Genomic DNA, 25,915 nt, shown 5'->3' with positions numbered 1-25,915 from the left:
GGTTGTGGGGGCATAAGGGGGCGAGGTGGCCGGCAGAGCTCCGTCCTGGGGAGGCCGCGGGGCGGGGCCTGCAGCCCCCAGCGCTGCGTCCCCGCCCCCGCCGCCCCATGGGCGCCCTTGCTGCTGCTTCCTTCCCTGCTTTCCCGGGACCGGTTCCCTTTTTCTTCCTCTTCAGCTGGTCCCTGTCTGCCTTCCCTTCTCTGCTGTCTCCTGGCCACTCCGTCCCCTGAGTGTGGGAGCCTCTGGGCCAACCCACGGGACGGGACGGGCGCGCATCTGGTGGGGAGGGCATAGGAATGCCGAGCTGTGCTGGTCCTTGCGTGTGGTGGCGCGGGAAGCGCTGGCGGGAAACTCCCGCCCGGGTAACTTTGGCGGCCGCGCTGCTGGAGTTCTGTTCCTTTCTGAAGGAACACAGCCCAGGTCTGGAGCTGAGGGAGAGAGGCGCCCATGTGCTGGGAGCGCAGGCATCCGAGGCCTTAGCCAGACAGAAAAGGGAGTTTTGGGACACAGCCTAGGGAGCTGCGCATAGTCTCTGGAAGTGGGGAGCACTGGGTAGGAAAGGGGCCTTGGGGGGCGTGGGCGGCAGTGGGCTCCTGGTTTGGCCATCACCCTGTAGAGTGCTTGCGGGGCAGGGGGCCAGGCAAGGCTCCCTGTCCTGGAGCTCCCGCACACAGGCTCTTTGCAGCCTCTGCTGTTCTGAGGCCTTGCCCTGCGCTGCCCTGGGCTGAGCTATCACTGGGAACTCTCTGTCCATGGTTGGGTCCCTTGTCTCCCGATACAAGCAGAGGTAGAGCCAGTGGACTCCTGTGTTCTCGCATGGGCTTCTCCAGGGCTCTGGTGCAGCCGCCTCTTCCAGGGAGCGGGCCTTGGGGCTGCGTTGTATCCTGCTTGTCCTGGCCAGAGCTGCACTCTGCACCAGTGGGTGCTGCCTTGGTGAGTGGGGCTCGTGCAGTCCTCGGCCGAGCGGGGCCGCGGGAGTTTCCTGGCTATGGATGTCGCGCTGGGCCTGTCCCTGTCCTGGGGCAGGTAGGAAGCCAGGGGTGTGGGACGGAGGCCAAGGCTGCCTTTCGACTGCACAACTCAATCCCGTGAGTAGCACTGTCAGTCCCTCAGGCTTCCCCAATGGGCTCTGGTCTACAGATCCCAGGCCTCCCTGCTGCACCACCTGGCCTTCCGGCCTCCCCTTTGAGGACGTCCTAGCCCTTCCAGTCTCCTGAGGCCCACAGGCGGCCTCTGGTTGCTCCCCTGAGCTCTCCAGGGTCCTGAGAGCTGAGGCTCAGGCACCTTGGCGGCCACTCTGGAGACAGTTCTCAGGGGCCAGGGCCCTGGCTTCTCCCGGAGTCAGCAGCCAGTTTCAGCTCAGCCCCGGGGTCCCTGTACCCGGGTTAGGGCCCCTCTTTCTCCTGCCCACGACCTGATATGGGGACCCCGGGCCCACACAGACTCTCCCAGACCCTGAAACAGCTCTGTGCTGCTCTGTGCTCGGACTGAGGAGGCAGTATAGGGGTCCTGGTCAAAGGCCTCTGCCTGTGACTCCCTGCATCCTCCCCTCCTCCCAGGTGTCCCCCCTGACATTCCCTGCACCCTAATATAGACTCCTATGAGCCTGTGTGCTCACCCATTCTCCCCTCTCCCACAGTACTAGTGAGTCCTCCCCTCTCCCACAGCCCCTCCTGCACCCCCTGGGCACTGATTACAGGCCTTCCCCGCAGCTGCCCCTGCCCACGGCCCTCTGCGTACTCCAGCTCCTGTACACAGTGTACGATCCGCACAGCCAGCACCTCGACTCCTCATCCTTTGTGCACACTTAAATTCCCTTTATCTGTGTTGAAATGATTGCTCCAGGCCCTCCTGTGCACTGGAACAGGAAGTGAATCCTGCAACTGACACTGCATCTGCTGGCCACGCCCCTGTGTTTCCGTGTTCCATACACTCAGGTGCTGTGTCCCCTACTCTGTGACAGTGTGAGGTGCCCGGTGCCTGAGTGGTGCCATGGAGGGAGGTGGGTGACAGATGCTCTGATGCAGTGCTAGGCTGTCAGGTAAGGGGCTCACACAGACCTAGAGAAAAAGAGAGAGAGAGAGATCTCCCATGCACTGGTTCACTCCCAGCATGCCTGAACAGCCCAGGCTGGTTCAGATGGAAGTCAGGAGCCCAGAACTTAATCCAAGTCCCCCACGTGGGCGGCACAGACCCAAGCACTTGAGCAACCACCCCTGCCCCCCAGGTGCTCCTCAGCAGGGACTGGGACTGGGAGTGGCGCCTGCACTCAACCTCAAGGTCTAAGGCATCACATGCAACAGCTTCACTGCCGCCCCAGTGCCCACTCCTCTGTATTGTATTAAATGTTATTTATGAGAGAGAGAGAGAGACTCTCATCTGGTTGGGCTGAAGAGGAGCAGATGAAATCCAGCCCAGGACTGCAGTGAGGGGCAGGAGCCCAGTCCCGTGAGCCTGTGTCACTGCTCCTAGGGTCTGCGTGGGCAAGAGGCCTTGACCCAAGCTGCACAGTGTGGTGACCTGTTATGCAGTGACAGGAAGCTGGTGACACCCAGGCTCAGGGGTGCACCAGGTGCCCCAGCCTAAGCATCCTCTCCAGCAGAGTTCAGAAACTGGCGTGAACACTCACTGCATGAACAAAACCTTCCTGATGGCTTTCGGACTTGTCCTTTTAGGATTGTTACACGAAGCATTTACATTGTAAATAATCAGGTGTCACTCTTTCAAAAACCCAGTTCAGCACCTGTTGTCAGCAGGTGTGACTCCAGATGCTGGGGTTACAGCTTTGCCCAAAACAGCCCTAAGCCCCTGTGTGCTGATGGCCTTTACATTCTAGAGGTTCTTAAAGTGAGATGGACCCATCAGAGTGGGACATTTAACGATTTATTTATTTATTTATTTGAAAGGCAGGGCTGGCGCGGGCACTGTGTGGAGCCAGTTATGCTGCACCTGCGTCCAGGCGTCCCTATCAGAGCTCCTGTGTGACCCCGACTGCTCTGCTGTCATCCAGCTCCCTCCAGCCAGGACACAGCAGCCATCTGGGAGGGGAACCAGTGGGTGGATTTCTCTTGGGCCACCTTCCACTACTTTCCCAGGTACGTGAGCAGGAAGACCAGAACAGCCTGGACTCAGCAGCCCAGGGGTACAAGGTCGGGGCTGAACTCACTGGCCACCACAAGCTCCCTCGGGAGTGCCTCACAGGCAGGAGTGAACAGCTGACTCACAATAGCCAGGGGCTGCTGCCCTGGGAGAATGGTCCCTGGGTGAGGGAGAGGGCGGTGCTAGTGCTCACATGGGGACTGGGGGGGGGGGGGGGCAAGGAGAGGAGGAGGTGAGGGGGAAGGGATGAGAAGGAGATGAGGAAGAGGCAGAGGTCAGGATTCTGAATCAGCGGTGTGCTCAGCTCCAAGTGAGTTGCTTTATAGACTTTAATAGACACATCACAGGGATTCCTAGATTTTAGTTTCTTTTTAAGAGTGATGTTATATTTATTTTCAAAATGAAAGTTACAAAGAGTACTAGAGAGAGAAAGAGAGAGAGAGAGAGAATCTTCCATTAGCTGGTTCACTCCCCAAATGGTTGCAACAGCCAATGCTGGGCCAGGCCAAAGCCAGGAGCCAAATTTCTTCAGAGTTTCTTACATAGGTGCAGGGGCCCAAGCACTTGGGTCACCCTCTGCTGCTTTCCCAGGTGCATTAGCAGAGAGTTGGAAAGGAAGTGGAGCAGCTGGGACAAGAGCAGTGCCCATATGGGATGCAGGTGTCCCAGGCGGAAGCTTAACTGGCCAAGCCACAGTGCCAGCTGGAAGCATTTAGTATTTGATGCATTCTGTGGGGCTGCCTAAAATCTAACTGCCTCTTAAGTGAATCAGGTTGAATAACAATATCAGTTCCCCAATAAATCTGTGCAAGGCTTGGATGCAGACAATTCATACAAATGGGCAGCAGGTGGGCATTTAGCCTCACAGCAGAGACGCCCGCACCCCACAGCAGATGCCCGGGCTGAGTGGCTGCTGCTCCTGACTCCAGCCTCCTGCCCACGCAGACCCTGGGAGCAGTGACACAGGCTCAAGGGACTGGGCTCCTGCCCCTCACTGCAGTCCTGGGCTGGATTTCGTCTGCTCCTCTTCAGCCCAACCAGATGAGAGTCTCTCTCTCTCTCTCTCTCTCTCTCTGTCTCTCTCTGTCTCATAAATAACATTTAATACAATACAGAGGAGTGGGCACTGGGGCGGCAGTGAAGCTGTTGCATGTGATGCCTGAGACCTTGAGGTTGAGTGCAGGCGCCACTCCCAGTCCCAGTCCCTGCTGAGGAGCACCTGGGGGGCAGGGGTGGTTGCTCAAGTGCTTGGGTCTGTGCCGCCCACATGGGGGACTTGGATTAAGTTCTGGGCTCCTGACTTCCATCTGAACCAGCCTGGGCTGTTCAGGCATGCTGGGAGTGAACCTGTGCGTGGGAGATCTCTCTCTCTCTCTCTCTCTCTCTCTCTCTCTCTTTCTCTCTCTCGTAAACAAATACAATAAGTAACAGGTAATGCATGAGCACTGGTGAAGAACTTACTGTCGGCATTAAACAGTGGCAACCTCGAGGTGGTGACATGTGTAGAAGCTTCTAGTTGAACCACTGACTGTGCCTCAAAGGTTCTCTGTGTATCATCCCCCTCCCACATGATTTAAACTGCACTTTCTTTGTCTACTATTTCACTTCATCTCGTTTTGAAAACATTAAATGGAGAATTCCAGAAACAAACAATTCATAAGTATTACATTGTATGCCCATTTATTTTTTTAAAAGATTTATTTTATTTATTTGAGGACAGAGCTACAGAGAGAGGTAGAGACAGAGAGAGAGGTCTTCCATCCGCTGGTTCACTCCCCCAGATGGCCGCACTAGCTGGAGCTGCGCCAATCCGGTGCCAGGAGCCAGGAGCCTCCTCTGGGTCTCCCACAAGGGTGCAGGGGCCCAAAGACTTGGGCCATCCTCTACTGCTTTCCCAGGCCACAGAAGAGAGCTGGAGTGGAAGAAGTGCAGCCGGGACTAGAACTGGCGCCTATATGGGATACTGGCGCTTCAGGCCAGGGCCATAACCACTGTGCTACAACGTGGGACATGCCCTTTTATTTATTAACATACTTATTCCTTAAAGGCAGAGTGACAGGGAGATGGACAGAGATCTTCTGTCCTCAGGTTCACTCCCCAGAGACCTACAAAGCCAGGCTGGGCCAGACTGGAGCCAGGAACCTGGAGCTCCCTCTGGGTCTCCCATGGGGCTGGGAGGGCCCAGTACCTGAGCCATCACTGCTGCCTCCCAGGCTGCATGAGCAGGAAGCTGGGTCACAGCAGAGTAGCCAGACTCAGACCCCACCCTCTGCTGTGGAATGGGACGTCCTAGGCAGAGACTGACCTGACCTCCTCACCCCTGCTCCTGGGTCCTTCAGAGGGAGTGATGGAATCTCCTGACTGGTCCCTCCCACCTGGGGTGTCAATCATGCCTGGGTCCAGCCCATCCCCACTGCATCCCCTACACCCCATTAGTCACTCAGCAGGCCTCTCGCGGGTCACATGCCTCTGGAGGTGTCCCAGGTCTGTGTCAGCTCCCTTACCTGACAGCCTAGCACTGCATCAGAGCATCTGTCACCCACCTCCCTCCATGGCATCACACAGGCACCAGGCACCTCACACTGTCACAGATGAGGGGACATAGCACCCAAGACCCTCTCAGAGACCACAGTCACATGGGACTTCTCACAGCTCCTGGTGGGAACAGCTCCACGCTATCAGTGCTGTGGTAAACCTCTTCCTGTTCTTGATTTATCAGCTAAACTTCATCACAGGAGCGTGCAGGGCGGGGCTCAGGACTGCCCAGGGTCAGGCATCCCTGGGGTCCTGGACCACATCTGGTGGATGGGGAGGGACCCGGATCTGAGCTGTGCCGCACTCCCACAGAGGCTCAGGTCTAGGGGGGAGGTGACTGTCACCAGGGCACAGCCAGGTTATCTGGGAAAGCAGACCTGGGGCTCTGGGGGCGTCACTGTTGGACACTTTTAGGTGTGGTGGGGCCACGGTGTGCTCTGTCACAGACCGGGGTCCTGATCACTCAGGTGGGGAAGTGCGTGCTGCAGACTGTGGCTGATAACCCACAGGACCCGGCTCAGCGCGGACCTCTCTCTGGGGCTCTCACACACAGCGGCCCCCTCCCCCGGGTGAGGACCACACCACTGCCGCTCCTCCCGCCCTCCCCAGGCCCCTCACTCCCCCCCACCAAGGTCCCTGGAGGTGAGTTTTCCTCTAGAAGAGTCAGGGGACAGGTAAGGGCAGGCACAGCTCAGGGACAGGGATCCGGGAAGGGAAGGGAGGGGCTGGGCCGGCCTGGGGCTCTCTGGGTTTCCTTAGACAGCAGCTGCCTGGCCTCGGGGAGCCGACGTCACGCAGCGCAGCTCCAGAGGGCAGCGGTCGGGGCAGAGTCCAGGTCCCGGCGGCGTGGCGCTCACGGTCTCGGTGGGAGGGCGGAGTCTGGGCGGGGAAGCCCAGCGGCGGGGAGTCCCCGTGTCCTAGAGTTTTAATTCCCTTTTCACAATCTGAGTGGGGTTCTTCTGCCTGGACACTTGTGATGCGGGGCCCAGGCCTCATTCCCATTGGCCGTCCGGTTTCCTGAGGAGCCAATCAGTGCCTCCGGACCTCAGTTCTAAAATCTCGGTTCAGGGACCTGGAAGATGGGGTCTCTGGAGCCCGGGACCCACCTGCTGCTGCTTGCCCAGGCCCTGGCCGTAACTGAGACCCATGCGGGTGAGTGCAGGGTTGGAGAGAGATGGCGTCTGTGGGGCAGGAGCGAAGGGACCGCGCAGCGCGAACGCAGGACTTCAAGGGAGCCGCGTCTCCTCCGCCCCAGTCCCAGACGTCCCCACCTCGGCAGAGCCAGACTGCAGCTGTCCCTCCCCGCCGTCCCTTTTCCGACTCACCAACCCCTCTCCCCTTCCTGCCCACCTGGTCACACCCATGTTAGACCTGGATGTCCTGTCCCAGGAGAGTTATGGGCCGGGTCTCAGCCGCTCTTGCCCGCAGGCTCGCACTCCCTGAGATATCTCCACACCGAGGTGTCCCGGACCCACCTGGGGGAGCCGCGCTTCATGACCGTGGGCTACGTGGACGACACGCAGTTCGTGCGCTTCCACAGCGACGCTGAGAGCCGAGGGATGGAGCCACGGGCGCTGTGGATGCGGCAGCTGGGCCAGGGTACTGGGACTGGGAGACTCAGATCTCCAAGAAAAACGCAAAGACCTACCGCGTGGGCCTGAACACCCTGCGCGGCTACTACAACCAGAGCGCGGCCGGTGAGTGACCCGGGCCCGATCGCAGCTCGCGACCCCTCCCCGCGTGGTGCCCAGGCGCCTCGGCCCGAGTTTCCTTTTCGGATTGGGAAGAAATCCCCGCGGGTGGGTCAGGGCGGGGGCGGAGCTCCGTGGCCAGGGCTGACCGCGGTGCGGGGCCAGGGTCTCACACCATCCAGAGGATGTCTGGCTTAGAGTTCAGGGCCAGACGGTGCCTGCTCCGCGAGTACCATCGCTACGCCTACGACAGCGCAGACTATGTCGCTCTGAACCTGCGCTCCGGACCGCGGCGGACACGGCGGCGCTGATCATCCAACGCAAGTGGGAGGCAGCCGGTCTGGCTGAGATCCGCAGGGCCTACCTAGAGGGCAGGTGTGTGGAGTGGCTGCACAGATACCTGGAGACGGGAAAGGAGACTCTGCAGCGCACAGGTGCGTGGGGCTGGGAGGGGCCGCGCTCGCTGATCTCCCCTGGGGCAGGGCTGGGGAGGAGGGCAGGAAATGAGACCCAGCCCCGAATCTGCCTCTTCTCACCTTAGGGGGGCAGAAGCGTCCTCCTTGATTTGGGGCCCTCCCTTCTCTCAGGGCAGTAGAGGGACCCGGGCTGTCTGAGGGAGGAGGGACAGAACATTCCAGAAGTCCCCTCAGTGGTGCCCTGGCCTCCCCCAAGGTTCTGTGATCAGGGGACCTCTCCCAGGCCTGTTCTTGGCCTCAGGCTGCTGCGTGGGGAGGTTTGACCCCAGGTGTTCCAAGTCTCTGCCTCCTCTCAGGTCAAGGCTGAAATCCCTTTCCTCCCCTCAGAAAGCTCCTGCACACTCCTACCCTGGGCTGTCTCACCTGATTCTAGAACTTTCCAAAGAATCAGTCATCCCGATGCCTGTGTGCAGGCAGGGTCTGGGTTCTGCATCCCTCCCCCACCTCTGTCGCCCTCTCCATTCTCAGGATGGTCCCCTGAGTGCCGCTGCTGTGTCCCATGAAGCTCACAAAGTGCCTGAACTTTCCAAATCTTTCCCTCAGACCCGCCCAAAGCCCACGTGACCCACCACCCCGCCTCTGACCGGGAGGCCACCCTGAGGTGCTGGGCCCTGGGCTTCTACCTCGCAGAGATCTCCCTGACCTGGCAGCGGGATGGGGAGGACCAGACCCAGGACACGGAGCTCGTGGAGACCAGGCCTGGGGGCGACGGAAGCTTCCAGAAGTGGGCAGCTGTGGTGGTGCCTTCTGGGGAGGAGCAGAGATACACGTGCCGTGTGCAGCACAAGGGGCTGCCCAAGCCCCTCACCCTGAGATGGGGTGAGGAGGGCAGGAGGGGCGGGGCCTCTGTGGGGAGGGCAGAGCCCTGCTGGGGCCTTCAGCAGGGTCAAGGCTGAGCCCTGGGGTCAGAGCCCCTCACCTCCCCTTCCCTTCTCAGAGCCTCCTGCTCAGCCCACCGTGCTCACAGTGGGAATTGTTGCTGGAGTTCTTGGAGTTCTTCTGATCCTGGGAGCTGTGGTCACTGTTGTGAGGAGGAGGAAGCCCAGCTCAGGTAGGGGAGGGGAGGGTGGGGTCTGAGTCTCCAGCCCCAGGGAGAAGTGCACCCGCCCTGTTACTGGTTGTGCAGTCCACACCCATCTGCACACCCAGGCCAGGCCCTGTGTGCTAATGCGGGCTCTCTGTAAAGCACAAGGGAAGATCAGGACGAATATTTCCTGGGCTGGTGCTGGTGATGGGAGCTGAGTGCCAGCAGCCACAGAGCAGGGGGCAGCCCCAGCTGAGGACAGGGCCCCAGGGGCGGGGTCTCCTGTCCCACAGCCACAGTTCTGGAAGCTTCTGTAGGATGAGCCAGTGCTCTGGGCTTCCTCTAGGTGGGTGCTCAGGCCCTGCCTCCTCCCTGGCCTCTCACAAGGTGTTTTCTTCTCACAGATAGGAAAGGAGGGAGATACGCTCTGGCTGCAGGTAAGTCCTGGGGTGTGTGGAGGGAAGGGTCACCGTGACCCTTGCCACAGTGAGAAGCCCATGGAGACGCTACCCACCCACCGCATGTCCCTCCCTCAGCCACGTCCCCTGTGAGCCTCACCCAGCCCTGATTTGTTCACCCCAGGTGGCCACAGGGACCAGGGTTCTGATGATTCTCACATGTCATGAAAGGTGAGACCTGGAGGCCTGCTTGGGAGGGGGTGGGGCAGAGGGGACACCGTGGGTCTGGGGATTCCTCGAATGGGCCATGGTGGTGGTGGCTGCTCATGTCCCCCTGTACACTGCTCTTCTGAACTTTTTATCTGGATTTTTTTACAGCGTGAGAAGTTGCCTGTGTGGGACTGAGGGATGCAGAGTTGTGCAGGCCCCGTCTTTGTCCTCAGAGCCTGACTTCCCTTCCTGCAGAGTTGTCTGAGCGTGTGGGCTGCAAGCACAAGGTGAGGAGCAGGAGCCTGGCTCGCCCTGTCCAGCGCCATCTCAGGCCGCTGTGTGTCAGTCAGAATAAAGGCAGGGCAGCTGTTGGCAGCGGCTGTCACACTGGTTACTCCTGAACCCCCAGGTGCAGTGCCTGTGAGGGTGCCGGCTGCTTGGCACCCAGTCCACCTCCCGCTGGTGCGCACCCTTAGAGGCATGGAGAATGGGCCAAGTACTGGGCCACCACATAGGAGACCCCGATTGAGGTTTGGGCTCTTGGCTTTGGCCTGGCCCAGCCCTGGGTATTGCATCTGGGGAGTGAGTCAGCAAACACAAGATCGCTCTCCATTCCTCTACCTCTGTCTCTCTTTCTCACTGTGTGAATCTGCCTATCAAATAAGAAATTAAAGTTATTAATTTAAGAGAAAAACAAATTTTTATATGAAGCAACTACTAAGAGGTATTTGAATTACGAGGGTGGAGTCCTCCTGGTGGGATTAGGACCCTTATGAGGGGTTGAGGCTGGGGAGGTTTTTCCTCTCTCCCCCTTCCATCTGCACGTGAGGACCAAGCATTGCTCTCCCCAGAGGATGCAGCATCCCAGGTGCCTTCTGGGAGTCAGAGTCCCCAACCTGCCAGTGCCTCCCGGCCCCAGAACTGGGAGCCAAGAAATTCCTGTTCCTGCAGCGCCTGTCACAGCAGTACAGATGCTAGGACAGCCCCTCCCCCACCAGGAACCCACGACAGAGGTGGACACTGTGACCTGACCACATGCACTTTCCCTCCCCTTTCACATTCTGAGGGCTCCTGAGCCTGGACTAACTAGAGCGTCTGTTCCAACAGATCCCCAGCCTCGCCTGTGAGTCCAGAGCTGGCCTGAGAGCGCCCCTGAGGCTGCAGAGTCAACCCGCTCACAGTCAGCGCGACCGAAGGCTGGAGTTTCTTAGAGCAGAGCATAGAGGGGCAGGAAGAGAATAGCGCAGGGCAGGACGGGAGGTTGGAGGCTGAGTGGGCCTCACGCTGCGAACAAAACCAACACAGCAGCTGCAAAGGAGCACTCAGGGAGCACTGATGCCGCACTGCATCGCAGACGTGGGAGCCGGGGTACAAAGTCAGCTAACGTGTGGGAAGCAGTTGATCTGGGAAGGCAGAAACTGAGAAGAGACAAAGATACAGCTTGCCATGAGAAATCTTTTATTTTATTATTTGGAAGTCAGAGTTACAGACAGAGGGAGACATGAGAGAGAACAAGAGCGAGAGTGAGAGCGAGAGAGAGAAGGCTTCCATCTGTGGTTCACTTCCTAGGTGGTCAGAGCATCCAGCCAGGGACGCACCAGGATGAAGCCAGGAAACAAAAGCTTCTTCCAGGTCTCCCAGGTGCATGCAGGGGCTCAAACACTTGACCATGTCCTGCTGCTTCCCAAACGCATGACCAGGGAGCTGGATCAGAAGTGGAGCAATTGGGGCACCAGCCAGCACCCCTATGGGATGACGGTGTTGCAGGTATGGGCTTTACCCACTGTGCCACAATGCTGGCCCCTCATGTGTCATCTTGAAAAATAAATCATTCTTTCATTTACAGGCACTGGTAAGTTTGATTAAAATAACAACAACAATTCCAAGAATGTGAGGGTTTGTGTCTGATGACAGCTGAGGAGCACAGGTGGGTTGGAGGCCTCATCACACGTGTGCACAGTTCGCACACACCACGCCTGCACACACGTACGAACCACAGCAGCCCTGAACCCCACGGCACAGGACACACCAGCAAATGCATCTCTGCTCGGTGCCTGCATAAACGCTCTGCCCCCTCCCTTCCTGTGCACCCGGGACCCAGGGAGACCCCGCGAGGGTCCCTCACCCTCTCCTCATCCAGGCAGGCCCCAACCCCCTCCTGCTGCAGGCAGAGCGCCCATCCCAGCTCAGTCCATTGGGCAGGTGAGTCCTGGTGCTCTCTGCCACCCCTGCTGACCTGGGTGGTGCTGAGGCGGCCCCGTCCTGTCATGGAAGTGCAGCCAGGCCAGGAGTCAGGGGGGACTGAGACTCGGGTGGGGGTGTCGCCCCTCCCTGCCCACTCGGTCTGAACCTACCGCGTCAGGTGCCGGTGCTGCTCCCCCTGTGCCCCGGGTTCCTTTACCCTTCACTGACTCAGCCCCATCCCCCCAGGCCCCCCTCACCCAGAGTGCACTGAGCCCTGCTCTTCATCTTCTGGATCCCAAAGCCTTGTCCCTGTCCCCTGCAGCTTACCCAGCACTGTCCTCCACGAGGGCTCCTCCCTAGGGCTCCCCACAGCCTCAGCCCAGAACCACGGCCCAGGCGCCCAGCATCAGTGCTGGCCCCTTCTATTCTGCTAGGACCCTGTGGCTCTAGACACTGGGCAGGAGGAGATTTGCTCATCTTGGGTACAGCATGGAGACAGAGCCCTCCTCTGCCCTGACATCATGCTGCACCCCTCAGTGCTCCCATCGTTAGTCAGACACAGACCAAACACAAACATTTAAAAACCACAGAAAGGTCTACACTACAGAATTTACACGAGTGATAGAGTGGAGGGGGTGCACAGAGTGTGATGGACGTCAAGGATCTCAGGGCCCAGGAGCCAGGAGCAGGCTCCCAGCAGCAGCCACAAGGCCACCTGCAGACACGGTGCACCTGCAGTGAGATGATCCCACACCATGCAGTGTGCTACACACAACAAAGAAACAGGAAAACAACACGGACAAGAAGGACCAGCCTGGCACAGCTCCAACACTCACATGTGGGACTTCTTTTCACCCACACAGACATAGGGAAAACGTAGCTTGTTTTCTATTTTGTTTGTTATGGGATGCAGCATGCAGGAGGCAGGTTAACCCAGTGCACCGCAACGGCATCAAGCTGGGCTGCTGTTTGTTTTTTAAGATTTATTTATTTATTTGAAATCAGAGTTACAGAGAAAGAGGAGAACCCAAGAGAGAGATCTTCCATCCCTGCTTCACCCACAGATGGTCATCACTATCTCTGCTGGGTGAGACAGAAGCAGGAGTCAAGAGCTTCTTCCAGGTCCCCCACGTGGTGCAGGGGCCCACACTTGGCTCATCTTCCACTGCTCTCCCAGGCCGTTAGCAGAGAGCTGAACGGAAGTGAAGCTGCCAGGCCTGGAACCCGGGCTGGCTCACAGGTGCCGGCTTTACAGCAACTTTACCAGCTGCACTAGGACACCAGTCTAATTACACCCCCACCCCCATTTAGGAGGCAAGGAATCTGAAGTGACCAGAAGGACAGTGTTGCTGGGTCCAGGGCAGGAGGGGCCCAGGTCTTCCCTAGGGACTCCACTCTCCCTCAGTGGAACCAAGGGACCCAGGATTGACACGTACCTGAGCCTGAACCTGGGCTGCCATTGTGGTCTCTTGGCGCCCCCTGCTGGTCATCCAAGACACGAAGTCTCTCCAGCTATGCAGGGGGTGAGAAACCAGAAAAAATTTCAGGGGTGGCTTCTTATTCGCTCAGGACTTCTCCCTCCTCAGCCTCTCAGAACTCAGCTCTGGCCCTTGTTGGAAGGAAGACGATGCCCACATCTGCTCACGCTCACGCCTTTTCTCAGCCCTGGCTCCTCTCCTGCAGCTCCGTCCACACGGCCACCTGCCCCGCTGTCACCACACACAGGCAAGGGACTAGGATGGCCGCGGGGAACAGGACAAGATGGGAGCATGGAAACCCAGCCCTCTCCTCCCACCCCATCCCCACACAGCCTCCCTCCTGTCCTCTAGGCCAGGCAGGGGGCACACACGCCCCTCCTCCTCCTGAGTCCCCAGGCGCCCGCACCTGCCCTGCCCAGCCCTGAGTCAGCAGCTCCCCACTGCAAAGCCCCCAAGGAGGTCAGGGGCACCGCAGGCCCAGAGCAGCAGAGCTGGCAGTGCCCTGCCCTGGAGCAGCCCACGCCCAGGAGGTTGGGCCGCCGCCCTCTGCACCTGCCCGGGCTCCCAGGCTGCCCTGGGTCCTCCTTGCTCTGCCTGGTCCACCTGCCCCTGAAACACAGCTGCACCCAAGGGCTGCTGCCTGCCCGAGGCTCCCCCACCTTCCTGCCCCATCCTTGCGGATCTCGCCCAGGCCACAGCCCTCTGGGGGCTTCCTCCCCGTGGGGAGTAGGGGGTTCTGAAGGCCACGGCCTGATACGGTTCCTGCAGCCGCCTACCTTCTGCACCCTATGGTGTCACGCAAAGGCCACCCCTCCCACAGGGGACACTGCCACCAGACAGTGATTCCTGATCCATTTCATCAGCTTTCCAACTCTGGGGTCGGGGGAAACCCTAGGAGGACCGTCCACAGGACATCGTAACTTGTGAAGGACACCGTCATTTAAAGCAAGAAGACTGAGAAGTTAGTGCCTGACGTCCATGCTCACCACCTGGCCAAGGCCCAGTCACAGGAGGCCCCCCTCTGCCCCAGAGGTGCTGCGCCCTCCATGGGAGACGCCCCACTGAGACTGCCCGGCTCTCCACAGGAGCCAACTGTGCTGCAGGGACACCGGGCCAGCTGCTGCCTCTGCGGGGACCGCCGGCCCCGATCTCAGGGTAGAAAATTCCCCATCCTCTCTACGCCTCTGCCCCTCCCATCCCCCCCCCCCCCGGAAAGTGTGTCTGCCTCCCCCTCCGCATGCACCACAGGGCTGCTGCTCCCTCTTCTCCCTGTCACTGCCCAGACCACCGTGAACTTCACCTGCGCCTGGTTCCCTGCAGCTCCCTCGCTCCACACTCAGAGGCCCGATTCCAAGCACGGGCACAGCTTCTGCTTGCCAAGCTCTCCGCAGGGCCCCCAGGGCCCCAGGGAATGGCTGAGGAAGGAGTGAACTCCCACAGGGCCCTGAGAGCACAGCAGATTGTCACTACAGTGCTGGAGACGTTAGCACCTGCAACACCGCTCTGTGATTCAATGTGAGATGTGCACTCGGAGTGTTCCTGACTAAGGCGGCATCAAGCCTTCCCGGCCCCGGGGACGCCCTCTCCTGGGACCCCGCTCACTGCTCTCCTGGGCCTGTCTCCTTCACGCTGCGCCCCCTCTGGCCGTCCTCACCAGCTCCGGAGAACTCCGGGAGAACTGCGGACTCTCCATCCTACTGCAGGGAGCAGGTCTGTCCTCTCCCTCCTGAGCTCTTCAAGTGCGTCCCGGGGCCTCCTCCTTAGCAGCCAGGAGCGCCACGGGAGGAAGATCGTGGTTTCTCAAGACCAGAGTGTTCGCTCTTCGGGACGACACCGCCCTTCCCGGCCCTGAGGGAGCGCGGGCTCTGCTCTGAGAACTCCGCTGTGCTGCCCGCCCACGTCAGCACAGCAGGCAGTGCCAGGGCCAGAATGGCCGCCCAGTGCGAAGACTCCGTGCCGGGTGCTCTGGCTCCTTTTCCTTTTTATATATTTTCCAGAATAAACATGTATGTGAAAAGCAGATTTTTTTAAAAAATTATCTATTTTGAAAGAAACTATTTAAAAGCCCACATGGGGCTGACACTGTGACACAGTGTGTTAAGCCACCATCTGTAGCATCAGCATCCCATAATGCTACAGGTTCAAATACTGGTTGCACCATTTCTGGTCCAGCTCCCTGCTAATGCACCTGGGAAAGCAGAGGAAGGTGCCCCCAGCCTTGGGCCCCTGCACCCACATGAGACACCAGGATGAAGCTCCTGGCTCCTGGCTCTGGCCTGGCCCAGCCCTGGCATTGCAGCCATTAAGGGAATGAACCGGCAGATGGAAGATTCCCTCTCTGTGTCACCCTCTCTCCTGTAATTCTGACTTTCAAATAAACACATACATCTTCATTTAGACACACACACACACACACACGAGCAAAGGCCCATCTCTTCAGTCAGTGGTGCTGGGGGAACCAGACACCCACACACAGAGACTGAGCCTAGATCCTGACCTCACCCCTGAGCCACCCAGCGTGCACTACAGACGTCAGTGTGAGACCTGGAACTCTGCACCCAGGGAGAACCGGAGAGGGCAGCTCTGACAGTGCTGGGCACAGACTTCCTGACTGTGACCCCAAAGAAGCAAATGGGAGGAAAACAGACCCATGGGTGGCGTCAGCGGAGCAGCTACTGCTCGGCCAAGGAAACAACCGGTGGAGCGGGGACAGCCCCAGACTGGGGAATGTTTGCCGATCACACACTGAACGAGACGCTCACACCCACAGTCCAGAAGGACTCACTGCCAGGAGCTCTACTGAGGAAAGGACAGAGGACCTGAACAGACATTTCTCAGAGAAAGACGCACAGACGGCCAGCAGGTGGATGAAAAGTGCCCAGGAGGTGGCGCTGTGACGCATGGGGGATCCTGTGTCCCAGAGCCTGGGATCCATCCACCCCTGCTTATGGCCCAGCTCCCTGCTAAGGCTCAAGACCTTGTGTCCCTGTCATCCACGTGTGACCTGGATCAAGCTGTTGCAGGCATTTGGGGAGGGAACAAACAGTGGAAGATCTCTCTCTCTCTCTCTGCCTTGAAAATGAATTTAAAAAAAAAGAAAGAAAAACTTAAAAAAAGAGCTCACCATCCTAACCCTAAGGGAAGTGAAGGTGGACCCAGCAGGACTCTGCAGCTCAGCCACTGAGAGATGAAGACCATGCTCAGCCATCAGACTGTCAGATTCCAGAAAATTCCACATCTCTCTGAAGGGACAAGCAGGTGTCATGAGAGGCCCCGGTCGGCCCTGCAGAGGGACGCCGTCAGTTCTATGCAGAACCTAGTCTCCTGGAGAGGACAGAGACCAGGGTGACTCACGGCGGGCAAGACACAGGGACCACTCGCACGGCTGTGCTCATGGCCAGGTTCACTTCCCAAATGACTGCAATTGCCCAGGATGGGCCAGACCAGAGCCAGGAGCCAGGAGCTTCATCCTGGTCTCTCATGAGGGTGCAGTGGCCCAAGGCCGAGGGCCATTTCACTGCTTTTCCAGGTGCATAAGCAGGGAGCTGGATCAGAAGTGGCACAGCCGGAACTCAAACCAGCACCCATATTTGATGCCGTTGCTACAGACGGTGGCTTAACACACTGTGCCACAGTGCCAGCCCCATGAGGGCTACTAAATAGTTTCCTTATAAATAAACTTTAAAATATCTATTTTTCTGGCCAGTGCCGCAGCTCAATAAGCTAATCCTCTGCCTGCGGCACCAGCACCCCGGGTTCTAGTCCTGGTTGGGGCACTGGTTCTGTCCTGGTTGCTCCTCTTCCAGTCCAGCTCTCTGCTGTGGCCCGGGAGTGCAGTGGAGGATGGCCCAGGTCCTTGTGACCTGCACCCGCATGGGAGACCAGGAGGAAGCACCTGATTCCTGGCTTGAGATCAACACAGCGCGCTGTCTGTAGCAGCCATTTAAGGGGTGAACCAACTGAAAAAGGAAGACCTTTCTCTCTGTCTCTCTCTCACTAACTCTGCCTGTCAAAAAAATAAAAAAGAATAAATAAAGAAAAAATATCTATTTTTCATAAGAACATGTTTATTCTGGAAAATATATAAAAAGGAAAAGGAGCCCAGAGCACCCGGCACGGAGTCTTCGGCACTGGGCGGCCATTCTGGCCCTGGCACTGCCTGCTGTGCTGACGTGGGCGGGCAGCACAGGGGAGTTCTCCTCAGAGCAGAGCCCGCGCTCCCTCAGGGCCGGGAAGGGCGGTGTCGTCCCGAAGAGCGAACACTCTGGTCTTGAGAAACCACGATCTTCCTCCCGTGGCGCTCCTGGCTGCTAAGGAGGAGGCCCCGGGACGCACTTGAAGAGCTCAGGAGGGAGAGGACAGACCTGCTCCCTGCAGTAGGATGGAGAGTCCGCAGTTCTCCCGGAGTTCTCCGGAGCTGGTGAGGACGGCCAGAGGGGGCGCAGCGTGAAGGAGACAGGCCCAGGAGAGCAGTGAGCGGGGTCCCAGGAGAGGGCGTCCCCGGGGCCGGGAAGGCTTGATGCCGCCTTAGTCAGGAACACTCCGAGTGCACATCTCACATTGAATCACAGAGCGGTGTTGCAGGTGCTAACGTCTCCAGCACTGTAGTGACAATCTGCTGTGCTCTCAGGGCCCTGTGGGAGTTCACTCCTTCCTCAGCCATTCCCTGGGGCCCTGGGGGCCCTGCGGAGAGCTTGGCAAGCAGAAGCTGTGCCCGTGCTTGGAATCGGGCCTCTGAGTGTGGAGCGAGGGAGCTGCAGGGAACCAGGCGCAGGTGAAGTTCACGGTGGTCTGGGCAGTGACGGGGAGAAGAGGAAGCCCCCTGAGGGCTGTGGCCTGGGTGAGTCCCCTCCAGGATGGGACAGGAAGGCGGGTGAGCCTTGGGCAGGCAGCAGCCCTTGGGTGCAGCTGTGTTTCAGGGGCAGGTGGACCAGGCAGAGCAAGGAGGACCCAGGGAAGCCTGGGAGCCCGGGCAGGTGCAGAGGGCGGCGGCCCGACCTCCTGGGCGTGGGCTGCTCCAGGGCAGGGCACTGCCAGCTCTGCTGCTCTGGGCCTGCGGTGCCCCTGACCTCCTTGGGGGCTTTGCAGTGGGGAGCTGCTGACTCAGGGCTGGGCAGGGCAGGTGCGGGCGCCTGGGGACTCAGGAGGAAGAGGGGCGTGTGTGCCCCCTGCCTGGCCTAGAGGACTGGAGGGAGGCTGTGTGGGGATGGGGTGGGAGGAGAGGGCTGGGTTTCCATGCTCCCATCTTGTCCTGTTCCCTGCGGCCGTCCTAGTCCCTTGCCTGTGTGTGGTGACAGCGGGGCAGGTGGCCGTGTGGACGGAGCTGCAGGAGAGGAGCCAGGGCTGAGAAAAGGCGTGAGCGTGAGCAGACGTGGGCGTCGTCTTCCTTCCTTGTCTATGCTACAAGAACAAGGAGCAGAGGGTCGTGAAGCCTGGGTCAGGGGCACGACTGGCACGGAGGCCGTGTGCACACTGGCAGGGTGTTGCCCTTGCTCTAAGTGAGCTGGGAGCTGGGAGAGCTCTGAGCAGGAAGGGGCGTGGCTCAGCTGCTCCCTTACAGGACCCGTGGCTGCTGGGGGAGGGTGGGGCACAGAGGCCAGCAAGGCTGCAGGAGGACGTCAGGGCACCCACAGAGCCCAGGCTGGGCACGCGGCTACCGCGCTGAGGCGGGGGTGGGAGGAGTGGGAGAGGAGCTTCCGGCTCCTTCTGAAGATGGACTCACGGTGCTGCCTCGTGGTTGGCACCAGGGGCTGAGAGAGGGCGGTCAAGGAGGCCTGGCAGCAGGAGGAGGGGGTTTCTCTGGGGGGAGGGGGCGACAGTGGGCGGGACATCTGAGGAGGGGGCAGCCCAGGCGTCCATGCAGGCGCCCTGGGAGCCAGGTGTCTGCTGGGAGTGTGGCTGACACTGTGGGGCCGGCAGCTGGGCAGGGGGATGGAGTTAGGAGAAACGTCTGGGCTGAGAAGTAGACGGGGAGGGGCACCATGTGCATGGGGTTTGCAGCCTTGAGCAGAGACACAGTCACCGAGAGAGGGGGTGGCTGGAGGAGAAAGGACCCAAGCCCAGCCCTGGCCCTGCAGAGTCAGTGATGGGAGTGAGCGCACAGCAGAGCCGGCTGTGCGTCTGGGGCCACGTCCTGCACTGGGGGCCAGGACTTGCTGGGCAGGAGCCCCCGGGACACCACGAGGATTCAGACAGCCTGGGGCAAGCAGATCTGTGTGTGTCCCAGGATGTCCTGCTACTGTGGTCCCCAGGTCCCCCAGGCCCTGCCTTGGGCTCCCATTTGGGCTTAGGGCTTAGTAACTCAGCAGTTCCTGGGGGGGGGGGTACACTGGGAGGCGGAGCCTCTGGCAGGGACTGTGTAGCCATCCCCACCCACAGTGTCAGTGTAGCCATCCCTGCTCACAGTGTAGCTGTCCCCGCCCACAGTGCTCTCCCTGATTCTCCTGTTTCCGAAGTGGGAGGCAGGCAGCACAGACTCAGCTCAGCCTCTCTCAGTCGTGACTGTTGCCTTTTAGCACTGTACGGACAGTGCTGTCAATGAGGTTATCAGTGAGGCTCAGGTTGCAAAGCAGCAGGTGCAGATCCCATGTGATTCTCGTTCCATGAATGTGTTTGGAGCAGAGAAGAATCTTCCCCTTCCCTTTGCCTCTCACCAGGACTAACCCAGGTCTGTAAGATCCAGGGGATGCTTGTGTGCCCTGGTATTTGGTGTACATGGATATTTTGTGTTTCCTTGTATGTTGAAACGTGTAGGGGATGTAAACCCATTTGCTGGTTTCTATGTGGCCCCCACAAAGGATTTGGCAAAAATCCCACCTAATTTTTAGTTTAGAGGCAGCGCCCACAGCGTGGGGGGACCAGGAGTAGCTGGCAGCAAACTGATTTTAGGGGCCCAGGATGGGAGAGGAGGCTTCTGTGTGCTCAGCTTTGCTCTGGCAGGAGGTGACGTGGGGCTCACTGCCTTCCTCTCACTCTGCATTTCTCTCCGGGGGGGGGGGGTGTGAGGGGCTTGTCCTCCTCCACCAGGGATCTGAGTCTCCGACTCCAGCTGAGAGCCCTTCCACAGCAGTGTGAGACTGCAGGCTCCAGGGCTCACGCCCCAGGCCATCCCTGCTTCACAGGCCAGTGGTGGGTGTAGGGCCCCAGGGTGCCTGCTCTGATGCCAGCTTGGCTATGAAGATGTGGGCTTCCACAGTGTTTCTCCCAGCTTTGATAATTGTTCGGTAAAAGACTCACAGAGCTCAGGAAATGCTGCACTTAGTTTACAGTTTGCATGTAGAACACGGAGAGCAGCCAGAAGAGCACACAGTCTAGAAGGGTCTAGAGTTATAGGGGTAGAGAGAAAGAGAGAGAGGTCTTCCATCTGCTGGTTCACTCCCCAAAGGCCATAACAGCTGGAGCTGGGCCAATCTGAAGCTGGGAGCCAGAAGCTTCCTCCAGGTCTCCCACATGGGTGGCAGAGGCCCAAGCACTTGGGCCACCTCCCACTGCTTTCTCAGGTGCATTAGCAGGGAGATGGATGGGAAGTGAAGCAGCTAGGACTCAAACCAGCACCCAAATGGGATGCCAGCACTGCAGGCTGGGGCTTTAACCCACAGCGCCACAGTGCTAGCCCCTCAATAAGCTTTTTTTTTAAAGTTTTTTAAAATTTTTTTATTTGAAAGTCAAAGTTACACAGAGAGAGAAGGAGAGGTACAGGCAGAAAGAGAATCTTTCATCCGCTGGTTCACTCCCCAATTGGCCGCAATGGCCAGAGCTGCGCTGATCCGAAGCCAGAATCCGGAAGCCTCTTCTGGGTCTCCCACGTGGTTGCAGGGGCCCAAGGACTTGGGCCATCTTCTACTGCTTTCTCAGGCCATAACAGAGAGCTGGATCAGAAGTGGAGCAGCCGGGACTCGAACCAGCGACCATATGGGATGCCGGCACTGAAAGTGGTGGCTTTACCTGCTACACCACAGTGCTGGCCCCCTTCAGTAAGCTTTTAAGACTGCTCGATCCACTGAAAACTCAAAATAATGGATACAATATGAAACAATTAAGAATCATGAATAAACAAGAGAATAATCATTTAGGGCAAACTATAATGGGTACAAGGATTAACACAGAAAAGTTGTTTTGAAGGTATGCCAAATTCAGAAAATCATAGCTCTGATTTTCTCAGGCTTTTAAAGTGTAGTAGATAAGATATGATGCCCAGAACTTATTCATGTGGTGCATCTAATAGGAGACACTCCTCCTGCTCCCTCAAAAACTGGGAAACTTTAAGAGTAAGTTTGGGGCTGGCGCTGTGGCGTAGTGGGTAAGGCTGCCTGCAGTGCAGGAATCCCTTATGGGTGCTGGTTCTATTCCTTGCTATTCCATTTCCAATCCAGCTCTCTGCTATGGCCTGGGAAGGCAGCAGAAGATGGCCCAAGTCCTTGGACCCCTGCACCCGAGTGGGAGACCTGGAAGAAGCTCCTGGCTCCTGGCTTTGGTTCTGCACAACTCTGGCCATTGCGCCCAATTGGGGAGTGAACCAACGAATGGAAGACTTCTCTCTATATCTCTCTCTCTCCTTTCCTTCTCTCTCTGTTTAACTCTGACTTTCAAATAAATGAATAAATCTTTAAAAAAAAAAATAAGGGACCCGCGCTGCGGTGTAGTAGGTTAAGCCTCTACCTGCAGCACCAGCATTCCGTATGGGTGCTGGTTGCAGTCCCGGCTGCCCCACTTCCAATCCAGCTCCCTGCTGATGCACCTGGGGAAGCAACACTAGATGACCCAAGAACTTGGGCCCCTGCACCCATGTGGGAAACCTGGAAGCCGCTCCTGGCTCCTGGCTTTGGATCAGCTCAGCTCTGGCTCTTGTGGCTATTTGGGAAGTGAACCAGAAGATGGAAGACCTCTCTCTTTCTCTCTAACTCTGAATCTTAAATAAATAAATAAATCTTTAAAATTCATCCATCTGTACACTTAGGTGCATTTCTTGGTTTGTATACTACATTTTAATAAAATGTCTTCTTCAGGGATTTCGGCAGATCTAGCATGGCTCTGTGTGTGTGTGTGTGTGTTAGAGAAAGACTTATTTTAAAGAATTGTCTTCTGCAGTTATGGCCTAAAGTTGGCAAAAATGGGTTAGCAGATTCAAGACCAAGTAGAGAGGCAGGCACTGTGGTATTGAGCTGTCCGTGTGCTAAGCTACCCTTTGGGATATGGGCACCCTGCATCAGAGAGCTGGTTGGAGTCCCAGCTCCCCTCTTCCAATGCATCATCCTGCCAATGCACCCGAGAAGGCAGCAGATGATGGCCCAAGGACTTGGGTCCCTGCCACCTGAGTAGGAGAACTGGGTGGAGTTCCTGGCCCCTGGCTTCGGCCTGGCCTACCCTTGGTTGTTATGGCATATGGGGAGTGAACCAACAGATGGAAATTCTCTCTCTCTTCTGTCTCCTTTTTCCCCTTCCCCTCCCTCCTGCCTCTTTCCCTCCCTCCCTGCCTCTTTCCCGCCTGGCTCTGACACTCTTTCAAATAAATAAATGTTAAAGAAAAATAAAGACCCAAGGATAGCCACCCCTGTAGCTCAGGTCTGAAGCCGGCTGGAGGCCAGGAACAGCCGAATCTCCACTTGAGGCCAGAGGGCCAGCCGCAGAATTCCCTCTCACTAGGGGTGTCAGTGTTTTCTTCTGTCAGCTCTTTCATGATGTAGAAGCCCGCCTACGCTGGGGAGGGCAATCTGTTTTACCCAGTGTCTTCCGATTTCAGTGCAACACCCTCATGGATACGTCTGCCCTAGCACCAAATGTCCGAACATATACTTCCCACCTTCCCAACACAGGGCTATTCAACGGAAGTTTGCCTCTGACCCATTAAAACAAGGAACAACAGTTTCTGAGAATTTGTACCAGTTAGCCCTCCGATAGATGCTACCCAAATGTGCTTTTCTACCGTGTGCCAAAATAGCAAGTATTTGACCAGCTGGAGAAGAGAGAACCCGAAAAACACAAGAGGAAAACAATGAGCCTGGAAGGAGTAATGACACCGATGAGAGCAGTTTTTGCAATGGAGACGATGCAAAGAAGAGAGAAGCAACGTGTTTACACTCCTGAAAAGAAAACCCTGTCAAGCCGATGGCCGGCCGCGGCGGCCATTGGAGGGTGAACCAACGGCAAAAGGAAGACCTTTCTCTCTGTCTCTTTCTCACTGTCCACTCTGCCTGTCAAAAAAAAAAAAAAAAAAAAAAAAAAAAAAAAGAAAACCCTGTCAAGGAGAACTCTACCCCAGAAACAATCTTTCCAAAATGAGGCGGCTTCAGAAGCAGGCGCTTGGCCAGGTGGGGAAGACGTTCCCAGCCCCAGCTGAAAGGGGCGGGTTGGGGCTCAGCTCTCAGCTCCAGCCGCCTGCTCCTGGGCAGCCTGGGAGGCAGCAGGGCTGGCTCAGGTACTTGGATCCCTGCCCCCACACCAGCGACCTGGATGGAGCTCCCAGCTCTCAGCCTTTGAGGAGCCACAAAAACAGAGCCAGTGCCAAATTCTGCTAGTGACTTCCGGCCAGCAGCAGGTGCTGCACACTCCCCATCCCCAGGTGTGCAGGGCTCCAGACCTGCAGCATCAGGCCAGCCCCTCCCTCCTGGCCCCAGCCTGTTCCTCTTCGTGGCTCCCTCCTCATCCTTCTCTCCCCTGGACCCAGCTCCTGAGGCTCTCTCATGCTCTTCAAAGGCCTTCTCCTCCCGCAGGGCAGCTGCTCTGAACTGTGGGGGACCAGGAAAGAAAAGGCCCAGCCCAGCAGCCCTGAAGGACCCCTGTGGCTCCCACCCTGGGCGGCAGCCCCTCCTCCACCCTGTGCCACGTGTGAATGTTGTGAGAGTTATGTGTGAGTGTGTGAGGACTGTGTGTGTTGTGACAGAGTGTGTGTACAGAGTGTGTGTGTGCACATGCGTGTGTGAATGCGTATGTAAGTGGGGAGTAAAGTTCTTCACACAGGATCCAGCACTGCGGTATAGGGGCTTAGCCTTGCCTGCAGCACCGGCATCCCACATGAGCGCCGATTTGTATCCCAGCTGCTCCTCTTCCAATCCACCTCTCTGCTGTGGCCTGGGAAAGCAGCAGAAGATGACCCAAGTGCTTGGGCCCTTGTACCCAAGTGGGAGACCTGGAAGAAGCTCCTGGCTCCTGGCTTCAGTATGGCCCAGCTCCGGCTGTTGTGGCCATTTGGAGAGTGAACCAGCAGATGGAAGATCTTTTTTTCTGTCTCTTACTCTCTGTATAACTCTACCTCTCAAATAAATAAATAATTTTTAAAAAAATATCCTTCACACAGTATGTAAGATATCTCCCAATTTGGCACCACACGCAAGAGTTGGTGTTAGCTGCACCTGTACCTGTAGTCCACCACATCCACAGGGGGCAAACACTCCTCCACAAGCATGAATTAGGAGGAGGCTGGGGTCCCCCTGAGACAGGGTCCACTGCCCTCTCCCACTCCCAGGGAGGCTGAAAAGGTGTTCAGGATGTTCCCTCCCCTCCAGGGACCAGGTGAGCAAGTCAGAACCACTCTAGGAGTCAAATGCCATCAAAGAAATACCTCTATAGAAAAGCTCCATGGGGCCCGTGCTGTGGCACAGTGGGTTAAAGCCCTGGCGTGAAGCGCAGCAACCCATATGGGTGCTGGTTCTAGTCCCGGCTGCTCCTCTTCTGATCCAGCTCTCTGCTATGGCCTGGGATAGCAGTAGAGGATAGCAAAAGTCCTCGGGCCCATGCACCTATGTGGGAGACCCGGAAGAAGCTCCTGGTTTCTGGCTTCGCATCGGCGCAGCTCCGGCCGTTGAGGCCATCTGGAGAGTAAACCAGTGGATGGAAGACCTCTCTCTCTGTCTCTACCTCTCTCTGTAACTCTGTCTTTCAAATAAATAAAATAAATCTTTAAAGAAAAAGAAAAGGAAAGCTCCATGTCGTACGGTTAAGTCCATGCTATGGTTCAAACAGAACCAACATCCAAGGGAAAACAAAAACAAGAAGCAAAGCCATAGCTCAGGTGAGAGCATTGAAGTTGCCAGGAGGCTGGGCAGCGGGGAGGGTAGAGAGGACGTCTCTATTAGGGGCTGGCGCCCCCGGGCCCCTACATCTTGCAAAGACCCCCTCCCTTCAGCAGTGCCCGTGAGGCTATTTTGGGGACAAATGTACGATCTCCTGGGACTCCAGAGATGGTCACCCTTCCTTGCTGACTGTGTACGTGTTGCCTTTATCTTTGAACTTCCCACAATGCCTTTGTTCTGACTCCAAGTGCAGGATGGGAAACTATTTCTGAAGCAGGAGACCAGGGCCTGGCCTGTGAGCCCTGGCCCAGCCCGGTGACTTCTTCCACAGGAGCAAAGCCACCGGGAGCCAGCAAGACCCAGGCCTGGAGGAACACTCGGCTGTCCCTGTCAGCCAGGGATTCAGGTGCTCCTGCTTGCCTGACAAGGGATCTGGCTTCCTGGGTCTTAACATTTTAAAATCTGGATCTTCCTTGGTGTTGACTTCCCAGTAGTTACTGTGTATTTGTTACCTTCAGCTTGCTGCAGTGAGCCTCCTGGGAAGGCAGCTAAGTAAACAATGAGTGGCTGTGTGTAGCAGACCCAGAAGAAGCTCTAGGCTCCTGGCTTTGGAAAGCACCATCTGGGGAGTGAACCAGTGGATGGAAGATATTTCTCTCTCTCTCTCTCCCTCTGCCTCTGAAACTCTGCCTTTCAAATAAATTTTTAAAAATCTTAAAAAATAAAATAAAATTGGGGGGCCGGCATTGTGGCATAGCAGGTAAAGCCACCACGTGCAGTGCCAGTATCCCATATGGACACTGCTTTGAGTC

General features: G+C 57.5%; 1 protein-coding gene and 1 pseudogene across 2 annotated transcripts in view; one reads left to right on the top strand and one right to left on the bottom strand.

Moving 5' to 3' along the window:
• The window catches only part of LOC133755761 (RLA class I histocompatibility antigen, alpha chain 11/11-like), a 160,587-nt gene that overhangs the window by 37,632 nt on the left and 97,040 nt on the right, over window positions 1–25,915 (bottom strand). The window lies entirely within an intron of this gene.
• On the top strand, window positions 6,714–10,081 carry LOC133755765 (RLA class I histocompatibility antigen, alpha chain 11/11-like; annotated as a pseudogene).

Source organism: Lepus europaeus, chromosome 3 (assembly GCF_033115175.1).
Source record: "Lepus europaeus isolate LE1 chromosome 3, mLepTim1.pri, whole genome shotgun sequence".
NCBI classification, from domain to species: Eukaryota; Metazoa; Chordata; class Mammalia; order Lagomorpha; family Leporidae; genus Lepus; species Lepus europaeus.
The sequence above is the reverse complement of the archived record's forward strand: the minus strand, read 5'-3'. Positions and strand labels throughout refer to the sequence as shown.